Genomic DNA, 9,859 nt, shown 5'->3' on the forward strand with positions numbered 1-9,859 from the left:
CATGGGATATTTTGGTCATTTTGACCCAAAATTCATAAATGATTTCCTACGTGTTCGTTGAGTCGATTGTTAGAAATATGCCCTTAAAGCCAACTAATTATGTGCTAGTTAGAGTTAAGGACATCTTTGGTAGAACATATTATGTTATCAATGGGCAAGAAATGTTGTTTTATACATTAAATCATCTTATATTATCTTTCAATATGTAGAACAACCATAGTCCAAGGGATACACAAGTGGATATAAGAGCTATGTAATGAGATTGCATACATGGAGACTTCTCATCATCTCTAAATCCTGAATATGTTCCTGGTCATAGGAATATTGATTGGGCGCCAATATTCCTCAAAGACCAGTACACACAGTATCGTCTCTATATGTAGGGAATGGCAAGGTCTCAAGTTATTAAGTGTGGAGACACATTGATATGTGTGTAGGTGCTTGTAGAAGAACAAGTACACTGAACGCGCTCCAACACATGAGTTACAGCATATGGAAGTCTTTACTCACATGTCAAGCTGGAACTCATAAATTGCAATGGTGCAAACTAATCCTTAGACCTGAGGCATCATAGATGTTTTGTGGCTATATTGTTAATCTTTGAGGGCAATATACAATCATGCTGAATTAGGCATAGCTTAAAGGTGCTTATCAGGATTCTCAATAGAGTCATAGAAGCAAATGAATGTACAACAATGAATCTCTACTCTCAGTAAAGGAGAGAGAATACTCCAAGATATGATTGGTCAAATCTCAGCACAAAGTAGTGGATAAGACTTGAAAAAAGAAACCTTCAAATCTTACCAGGATAATCATATAAAAGGAATGATTCACATTAGGATATTGACAATCATATTCCATGATCTAATAATGCAAATAAGGAGTATTGACATAATAGAATGATTCAATTGCACGATCATTCCAATTTGAATAGGTTCTTTCACAACATCTCATTTAGCTCGGATAACCGTGACTTGCGGCTAGGCGACAACCATGGTTTGTGGATGTCCTAAAAGGTTTCAATTAACCTTTATTAATAGGAAAATTTTAATTCTGGAATTTAATTCGTGTATCGTCTCTGAGGAGTTGAGTTAACCTACTACCTTGTTAAAGGGAACCTACGGATTTGCATACCCAAAGAATGTGATTAGAGGTACAAATGAGGAGAAATAAAATGAGGAGACACAAGTCAATGGTTGATAATCAAATGTCAAAGTCAATTGTCAAAAGTCAACATGTTGACCAGAGCAATTGATCAAAGTCAAATAGTTCAACCGGGTCAATTAAGTAAGACTATAATTATAATTTAATAGTTAAATTATAATTAAAATATTAATTATTGAATTAATATTGACATATATAAATATTGGATTGGGCTTTTAAATATGATTTAAAAGGAAAGGGACAAAATAGCCCAAAAGGCTATTGCGCTCAAGGGATAAGTGCCATAAGATGACACCCATAGACCAAATGGAGCCCCAAATACCCACAATTGCCTTTTGTGTTGTCCTATATAAGCCAAGTGTTGGAGACAACCTAACTAGAATTTTTGGTTTCCTATTTTGGTTGATGAGTGATCATCTTTGTATCTCATCTTCCATAAACCAAAAATTGGTCCAATCAAGAAGTAGACTAACATCCATACTTCTTGATTGCCTTCTCTTCATCTCTAGGAGCATTTGGTGTGGTGAGGTAGAGGACTCCAATCTTGGAGCCTTAAGGTGAAGGAGTCAAAATCAAGAGAAACAAAAGGCATTTCCAATAAAGGTGTTCATTCTTGAGAAATCAAGAAAAGGTCATCAAGGGTAAAGATCTATTCCCTTTTCTATTTGTGTTCAAAGAGACTAAGCTAAGATACTTGATTTAAAATGAAAAGGGTTTATCTCAATTAGTATAAACAAAACGAATCCGCCATTTAGAATGTTTTTGTTGTATAGGTTGTGGCTAAAGTTCATTTCCTAAGCATTAAATGCATGTTTCCTTCATCGACTACTATTGTACTACTTAAGAATCATAATGGTCTCACCTCAATTTCTTAAACATCCTTTGAAAAAATTCACAAAATGTTACGTAAAGACATTTTTATCCGACTTGAAATTAAACACACTTAATCTAATAGTCTCGATCCAAAATCACTTGATAAAAAATACCCATATTTATTCTTTAGCATAATATTATTTATTTATTTTTTCATTGAAATACAAAAGTCCACTTCTTTTTTTTTTTTTGGGTATTACAACCCACCCCCAGAGGGGGGACGGTAGCTACAGTGCAAGCTCATAGTTTCTCCTTCAGAGAGAGTTTAGAGTTTGTTTAGAAAAAAAAATCTAGGGTGTGTCCCTAGAAGAAATTTTTAAAATGGGAGGGAGAGAGAGAGGGCATTATTACTCTTTTCCAAAAATTCTTAAATGAGATCAATTACGAGTAATGTCCTCGTAAAACTGTACTCAAATCTTTAAATGCCAACAGCATGGAAATGATATTGAAAGCAATTATAAGACCACAACAATAATAAGAAATTAAAACCCAATCAAATGGATATTAACACTTATATAATATAATTAATTCATAACTGTACAATTCATATATATAATAAATACACAAAATAATTTCAGTTTAAACCACACAACATGGAAATTAAATTCAACTTAATTAAGTAAAGAAATTTATTTTTGTATTGAAATACTCACAGTCCAATCGGGGAACGCATGAGACATTTACCTAAGATGTTGTTCTCTAACTAGAAAAGTAAATGCTTGAGCTTGAGTGGGTTTTAATAACGTTGTATGGAAAAGAGAGAGACAAATCGGACTTGGTTGGGTTGAACTGGATCAAGTTGGATATCATAAACAAGTTACATAAGCCCAAATAATTATAGCTATTATCCCGAAAATTAAGTGAACTTGCGTTTACCTCAAAAGAATAGTAAACTTATGCTTTTTATGTAGGAGCAATGATCAGTGCATAATTGTATATAATTTTGTACCCTTCTAACTTATGCTTTCATTATGTTTTTCTAGTTAAACTTATGCTTTTAATCTCTTCTGTGTTTGTTTCAGTGTATTAAGCTTTGGGACTCATTTAAGGCATTTTGGAGTAAGTTAGCTCCAAATTGTGTCTATATATCAGTCAACTTCCCAGAATGGACAATACATGCTCAGGAATAACCAGCTAATGAGCCATAAATCATTGGAAAGATGTGGAAGTCTAGTGTCTGGAACATTTTAGGGTTCATGATTCCGAGTCTTCTAGAATAAGTTATACAAGTTTTAGCAACTTAAAGTGAAATTCGACAGCATTTGCGTTATTGTGCCAAAAATGATATTTGAAAACCTTTAAGATTTTTCCTTGAGCTGGACTACATATGGTTGGAAAGATACAACAAAGAGTTACAAGATCCATATTTTTCCAAAAGTTTCTGAATGGAGAAACAAACCCAAAAAGGGGCCTACAATCAAACTACAGTGCATTGTCATGCATGACTTATGCATGAGCTAATTGTTTTTTGTGAGGAAATTAAGTAAAGTTAGTGAAGTGAGTGTTGTAGGTAAAGACAATACTCAAATTAGATTTTTACTTCCCTTAGGCCTATAAATAGTGATGTTCTCCAAGCTTACAAAAACACCCCAAGGGGGAAGCTCTCAAACACCTCTCTAGAGCTCCTCTCCCTTCTCTCCCTCAAATTCTCTGAAGGACTGTCTTGGCGTGGACTATACTTAGGGACTGTCTTGGCTTGGTCTAAGTTGGATAATACTTATCCTGCGTTTGGTGTATGCTTGGACTAGGACTAGATTTTTTTTATGTTTTCAAAACTATATATATATACATATATATATATGTATATATGTATATTATAATAATATTATATATTATAAAGAATACAAACATATATATATATGTGTGTGTGTATATATTATAATATATAATATATATGAGCATGTTATAATAATAATATACATGTATATATGTATATTATAATATAATATATATATACATATATTATACATACATAATATATGTGTATATAGGTGTATATACATATATTATAATATATATGTGTATACTACATACATATATATATATGTGTATACTACATACATATATATATATGTATATTGTAATATATAATATATATGGGTATGTTATAATAATAATATACATGTATATATGTATATTATGGGAATTTTGCATAAATGCCACATGAACTTTTAGGCATGCGCAAAATTACCACCTAAACTTTTAATTTTTATTATTAACCACCTAAACTTTACATTGTGTTGCAATGTACCACCTAGTGCTAACTCTGTTAAACTTTCTTTTAAATTTAAGGGTATTTCTGTAAATTTTCTATAACTAGAAAACTTAAAATTTCTAAAAGTAATAGAATGATAAATATATTTTTTACTCATGCATCTTCCAACACCAATTATCCACCACTACCGAGTAGCTCCCTCCCCCACCCTCTGCATACACCTTACTTTATATATCTCTCTCCCTTTCCCGAATCAAAAAGCTTTTGGGGTAGGTTGTTGAAGAATTGAGTGATCAAAAGACAGATATATTGTTTGGCATATGGTAATCTTTGACAAGAATTGAGAGTATTTGCAATATGGCTGGAGTAGGAGATGTTGTTTCATAAATAAATATTGCAGACAATCATATATTAAATATTCTTCTTCTTCGATGGAGAGAGAGAGAGAGAGAGAGAGAGAGAGAGATGGAGAGAGATGAATTAGGGTGCATTAAGAGATTGCAGAGGGTAGGGGAGGGGGCCATTGGGCAATGCAGCATAGTTGGTGTTGGAAGGGGTGGGGATAAGTCGTAGGATAGTTTTAACAAATTGCAATTTTATGTTTTAACATGATTATGTTTGTTTTAACAAATTGCAATTTTCACTATGCGAAATTTGACCTTTAGCTTCGGATAATATTCGTTGCTAAAGGCCCCTACCTATCGATGTATTGGGAACTGATGCCTATTATATAGTCATATGCTTCGGATATTATCCGTTGCGTTTATATATCTACCGCATCAGTTATGTCCTAAACACTGATGCTAAAGTGCCTTCCATGTGCCAAAAAATTGTTAACCTCCAATGCCTAAACATGCTATGACTTCAGTAGTTTTAATAATTATGATGCTAAATGTTGTTTACAACATCAGAGTTCTATACTACATTGATGCTTTTTCCAACTTACAACATCACATAATACAATAATGATGATGCCACTTCCAGTTATAGGCGTCTTATGAGTGCTGTTGTTATTTTAAAATTTTAACTTTTGTTGTTTGTGCAAAATTAAGGTTGTTATGAACAATATCATGTACTGTTGTCCATTGCACATCAAAAAACACATAAATTTAAATATTTTCATATATCAAATTATATATCCAACACTTGCATAAATCACAAATTTTCCAACCCCACATATGATCCGTACTTGTCTAAAAGCAAAATACTAGCAACAAAAATACATAATAAAATGAAGAGAGAATGCTAATTTCAACGAAAGGCCAGTCTAGGACATGACTAGCAAAATACTAGCTAGAAAGACATGTAAAATGAAGGCCTGAACAGCTGTCCTGGGTAGTACTCTGCCACAATTTTCAGTGCTGCCAGCAGCAAGTTCATAAAAGCCGAAGCTGACCTGAAATAGCATGCAAAATCCACCGCGACTTTTAATAAATAATCAAAATTAAACAATATTATTAGTGTTAATTACATGCATAATTTTGAATTATAATTGTTAATTGGAAGGATAAAAGTGTTTTAAGGGTCTGGCAAAGCAGAAAAAGTAGAATCCTGGCAGGATCAAAATAAACAAGAATGGTCAAAAACCTTTCTGCCGCTTGTGGACTTTGAGTCTTCATTATCACTGATGGGATTCAGAGTCTCAAAACATATAACTCCTTCAAAACAGTCCTTCAATCCAAGCTTGCTAAGAGTTTTTGCCACATGGACCTTCTCCCCATTTGAGAAAATTTGTTTCATATTGTTAAGCCAGAACATCATCAGAGAAATTAAATCTTGAAGCAAATTTTTTTAGTTACCATCAACTTATATGTAACTTGCAGCTTACGAGTTTTCAATACGGCAGGCTCAGCAGCAGAGTCCTTAGGACATGGTCAGGTCTTAGTACCTCATAGGGAAATCTTCCATGAACAGAACTGTAAAAGGGGAATTTGTGAGATAATTTCATACTTACTGATATCCACCACAATTTACATGCACCGAATACTGCTCTATAGAGAAAATAGCATACAAAAGCTAGAAGACAAATGGACTCAAAACAACATTGTATGTGAAAACAGGAACATACACTTGAGATATTCTACGACAGATTTAGTTACCTTTTGAACATGGATTGAGGCAATGGCTAAGAATCCTACATTGATATATACAAAAAAAGCATAATTAGCTTACAAACAATGAATGAGGAAAAATGAATAAACTCCCTGTGGAACTCATTGAGTTTGAAGCTTACGAGTTGCTCTGCCTGGAAAAACTTTTGAACACATTACTGATGAAAACAACAACCTAGTTACTTTCACATATTTAGATAGCCAAAGATCGCAAAATATGTAAATCTCAAGCAAAGTAAATGAAAAGAAGAAGATATAGAAAAAAAAAAAAAAAGATTTAATCTTACAAGTTGTCTTGACATGTTGGGACAGAGTTCTCTGAAAAGTTATTGTAGGAAAGATCTATTATACCGCATGCAAATTTAAAGTTCTCTATTAACAGAGATTCCAAGAAAAAAGAATATCAGAATATTTTGGTAAAATTTGTACATGAATGACTGAATTTGCGCAGAACAGAGAGGAAATTATTCAACATTTCAAAGACAGCAGCAAGATAGAAAATTTTGGACTTAACCACTCATCATCAATACAATACCCCGGCCTTCTTATAATCATGAACCTTCAGCCAAAAAGTACTTGTATACATAACCTTATCCATTGTGTAATTCGCCTTATCTTTCGTGTAGCGTTATAATCTGTCTACCAAGTCACTATATTCTTAATCATAGACATTTATCTGTTGAAGCCTCAGAAGCACAGACAAATTAATGAGGAAAGGTTGCAATAAACATGTAGGTATGCACACTACATGCGTGCTAGTGGTATACATATGATCTGAGTAATCTGAGTATATGTAACCTCAAGCAAAAGTACAGAGAATGAATAAATAGAAGTATTACAAAAGTTTCAGACTTGTCATATTAGAGATATATTCAGGCATTGTTCCTCTTATATTGCAGCTCCTTAACATCCTGCAATTTGAAGCAACCCATATAAGAAAATAAATGTTATATACTTGTAGGTTATTCTAATCAGAAAGGATACTAATGACAATTTAGAGTCTTTCTGAAAAAGTATGTATTCATCAAGAATTGCCCATTATATGTACAGAATGCAAGTTAATTAGGAAAGAACACAGCATCTTCAGCCCCTAAAATCAGCTAACCTACCATATATACATTTATCTAATTATAGCCTACAGCTAGTATATCCTAATTAAGGAAAGAATCTGCTGGTATTTAAATATGTAAATCTGTATAATTGGCTGTCAATCTATTGGCATTAATCATGTAGTTATTTCCTTTGACATCCCCCCTAAAATTGATGCTGGTGAATCGAGAAGCATCAATTTGCCAACGAGGAAATGATGGCGCTGACGTGGCATGGATTTGTGAAGATATTGGCAATCTGCAGAGTAGTGGAGGCATGTGGAAAGGTGATAACATGATGATCATAGGCTTCTCGGATTGAGTGACAGTCAACCTCGATGTGCTTGGTGCGTTCATGATAGATGGGGTTGGCTGCAATTTGGATGGCACTTGTGTTGTCAGCATGCGGTGGAGTAGGATGAAGTGGACTGAACCCAAGCTCTGTGAGGAGACCATGCAGCCAAATGATCTCAGAGCACGCAGCAGACATGGCGCGATACTCTACCTCAGTGGATGATTTAGAGACGTGGTCTTGCTTCTTGTATTTCCAAGAGATAAGGGCATCACCAAGAAACATACACCAGCCAGTAGTAGATCTCCTGGTGTCTGGGCAACCGGCCCAATCAGCGTCACTATAGGCTTGGAGCTGAAGGGAAGAACCTGTAGAGAAGAACAAGCCACGACTAGGTGTGCCTAGAATATAGCGAATGATGCGGCGAACGGCAGAGAGATGGTGATGCCTTGGGGCTTGCATGAACTTGCTGACAGTGTGAACAGCATAAGAGATGTCTGGTCGGGTGATGGTTAGATAGATAAGACTACCAACCAGCTTTCGATAGGTAGTAGGATCCTCAAGAAACTCCCCGTCGTCACGTCGATATTTCACATTAAGTTCCATAGGGGTGTCAACTGAAGTAGTGTTGGTAAGGCCGGCTAACTGAACCAGATCTTGACTGTACTTGTGTTGATTAAAGAAGAGACCATGAGGTTGATGATGGACCTCTAAACCCAAGAAATAAGTGAGCTGACCAAGATCTTTCATGTGGAAAGTAGAATGCAACAAAGTCTGAACTGCAAATATTGCCTCCAAGTCAGAGCCGGTGATGACGATATCATCCACATAAACAAGGAGGACAACGATCCCTATGGATGTCCGTTGTAGAAAAAGAGAGGAGTCATACTGACTCTGAGTGAAAGAAAAACCAAGCAAAGTGGAGCGAAACTTTTCAAACCATACTCACGGGGCCGGCTTCAGACCATACAAAGAACGTTTCAGTTTGCAAACATCATTAGGTGAGGAAGTAGGCATACCAGAGGGAAGTTTCAAGTAAACTTCTTCCTTGAGATCACCGTGGAGGAATGCGTTCTTGACATCCATTTGATGTAAAGGCCATGATTGGGATGCAGCAAGGGCGAGTATGGTGCAAATAGTGGTCATTTTGGCGACTGGTGCAAAGGTCTCATCATAGTCGAGACCATATTCTTGTTTGTTGCCAAGTGCCACCAACCGAGCCTTATAACGGTCTATGGACCCATCAGAACGAAGCTTGACAGAAAACACGAACTTACTGCCAAGGGGTTTCACGAAGGAGGGACATGGAACAACGTCCCTGGTTTGGTTTTCCTCAAGTGCGAGAAGCTCGGTTTCAAAAGCTTTCCGCCAACACTCATGCTTCATGGCCTGTGTATAAGACGAATGAATAGAAATAGAAGACAAGGTGGCAGTGAAGGATGAAAGAGGAGAGGAACCAAACCTATCTGGTGGTCTACGAACCCGAGTACTTTGTCTGAGAAGGGGAGGTGCAATTGCTGGAACAGGAGCAGAATCGGGAAGGAGCTAGAGGGGGGGAGGTGCCGAGGCTGGTAGGAAGTGGCGGAGGAGCGTCGTTGATATACTTGAGAGAGGCTTAGAAGGGACTGTGCCGAGAAGAGGTATTTAAAACAGGAGCTACAGAAGAGTTAGTAAACATAGGCAAAACAGAAAATGAAGGAGAAACGGGGTCCTGATGCGTGGGAAAAAAATACTGATTTTCAAGAAAGATTACATTTCTAGAAACTCGAATGCGTCGCAAAGTTGGATCGTAGCAAAGAAAACCTTTCTGATGGACTGAATATCCTAGGAAAGCACACTGAATCGATTGAGCCGTGAGTTTTGTGCGTTCATATGCAGGAAGATGAACATAACAGACACAACCAAAGGTATGAAGGTTGGAATAAGATGGAGGGCCACCAAATAACTTGGTGAAAGGAGAGTTGTGGTGCAATGTGGGAGAAGGCAACCTATTGATGAAATGGACAGCAGTGAAGAGAGCTTCACACCAAAAACGAGAGGGCGTAGATGACTCTAACAGGATAGTGCGAACAACATCAAGAAGGTGACGGTTCTTCCTTTCAGCCACCCCATTTTG

General features: G+C 36.0%; 1 long non-coding RNA gene across 1 annotated transcript; it reads right to left on the reverse strand.

Annotated features, from left to right (window-relative positions):
- Positions 1 to 5,555: 5,555 nt before the first annotated feature.
- Positions 5,556 to 7,265, reverse strand: LOC148919108 (uncharacterized). Its single transcript, XR_016125448.1, has 3 exons — positions 6,352 to 7,265; positions 5,840 to 6,168; positions 5,556 to 5,648 (listed from the first exon to the last, which is right to left on the reverse strand). It is a non-coding gene; the product is annotated as an uncharacterized LOC148919108 (long non-coding RNA).
- Positions 7,266 to 9,859: the final 2,594 nt, after the last annotated feature.

Source organism: Prunus mume, linkage group LG3 (genome assembly GCF_029339155.1).
Source record: "Prunus mume cultivar Tortuosa linkage group LG3, ASM2933915v1, whole genome shotgun sequence".
Classification (NCBI taxonomy): Eukaryota; Viridiplantae; Streptophyta; class Magnoliopsida; order Rosales; family Rosaceae; genus Prunus; species Prunus mume.